Below are 1,529 nucleotides of genomic sequence, written 5' to 3'. Positions count from 1 at the left end.
CTTTTCTGTTTTTCTATCCCCATGTGGTCTCAGTCTGTCTCTTTGGTCCTGTCTGCCCGACTGTCTCTGCCTGTCTGTCTAAGCTCCTGTCGATCTTTGTGTCTGTTCCATCTGGATTTAACAAGTGGTTCTCTGACTGAGGCTCTAGTCCCAATTTATTTTAATAATATTTCTTAAGAAATTGCTATGTGGTAGGCACTGTTCTAAACGATGGGGTAAATACAACTAATAAGGTTGTACACAATCCATGTCCCACATGGGGCTCACAGTTTTAATCCCCATTTTACAGATGAAGTAACTGAGGCACAGAGAAGTGAACTGACTTGCCCGAGGTCACACAGCAGACAAGTAACAGAGTTGAGTTTAGAACCCAGGTCCTTCTGACTCCAAGGCCCGTGCTCTATCCACTAAGCCACACTGCTTCGAGAATTGCAGACCTGGGAATATGTTTGTCTGTCTTTGATGCTCTCCAGTTGTAGTCGCTGGCCTGGCTCTGGATCTGTAGTTGACTGCATCTCTGAGCAGTGTTTCTGGATACATTTCTGGGTTCCTGGTCTTGCCTCTGGGTCTATGCGTCTATGCATTTGGGGGGCAGGGATGGGGGGAGCCAAGCCAGTTCTAGTTGGGTCTATATTTTCTGCCATTTTTTCCCTGTGGCTCTAGAAGGCCGGTCACCCGCTCACCCCCAGGTTCAAAATGGAAAGCCAGTACCTCTGGCATCACCTACAAGATCAATCAATCAGTTATATTTATTTATGTATTTTCTATGGAATTCATTACATTCTTCATATGTGTCAGGCACTGTTCTAAGCGCCGGGGTGAAGACAAGCTAATCAGTTTGGACACAGTCCATGACCCACAAAGGGCTCACAGTCTTAATCCCTATTTTGTCTTGTTTTATGCCGTCATCTTCAAGCCATAGCAACGCCATGGACACATCTGTTCCAGAACATCCCACCTCCACCTGCCATCCCTCTGGTAGTGAACCCATAGAGTTTTCTTGGTAAAAAATATGGAAGTGGTTTACCACTGCTTCCTTCCATGCAGGAAACCTGAGTCTCTGCCCTTGACTCTCTTCCATGACACTGCTGCCCAGCACAGGAGAGCTGGGACTTTTAGCAGATTGCCCTCCACTCACTAGTCACTGGGCAAACTAGGAATGGAATGGATATTCCTCTGACTGACTCTCCCTCCTGTAGTCAAGACTGGTAGAGTACTGGAAACTATCCAGGTGTGACCCTGAGAGGGGAATCCCTATTTTACAGATGAGGTAATGGAGGTCCAGAGAATTGAAGTGATTTGCCCAAGGTCACACAGCCAAGTGACTATCAGACCTTTGCTCTATTCACTAGGAGATGCAGCTTCCCCTTGGAGTGTTTACTATGTGCAGAGCACTGAATTAAGCTTGGGAGAGTACAGTATACCAGAGTTGGTAGACAAGTTCCCTGTTCTCATCAATCTTGAGGCAAAATGGAAGCTTAAGCCAAAAAGAAAGAAGATGGTTTGCATGCTGTCATGAAAGAATTACC

At 46.1% G+C, this 1,529-nt stretch overlaps 1 non-coding gene across 1 annotated transcript; it reads right to left on the bottom strand.

The window, feature by feature from the left end:
- Positions 1 to 1,111: 1,111 nt before the first annotated feature.
- On the bottom strand, positions 1,112 to 1,249 carry LOC114810861. The gene has a single exon (XR_003758551.1). It is a non-coding gene; the product is annotated as a small nucleolar RNA SNORA7 (small nucleolar RNA).
- Positions 1,250 to 1,529: the final 280 nt, after the last annotated feature.

The sequence above is a fragment of the Ornithorhynchus anatinus genome, chromosome 3 (genome assembly GCF_004115215.2).
Source record: "Ornithorhynchus anatinus isolate Pmale09 chromosome 3, mOrnAna1.pri.v4, whole genome shotgun sequence".
Lineage (NCBI taxonomy): Eukaryota > Metazoa > Chordata > Mammalia > Monotremata > Ornithorhynchidae > Ornithorhynchus > Ornithorhynchus anatinus.
This window is presented reverse-complemented; position numbering and strand designations above follow the sequence as displayed.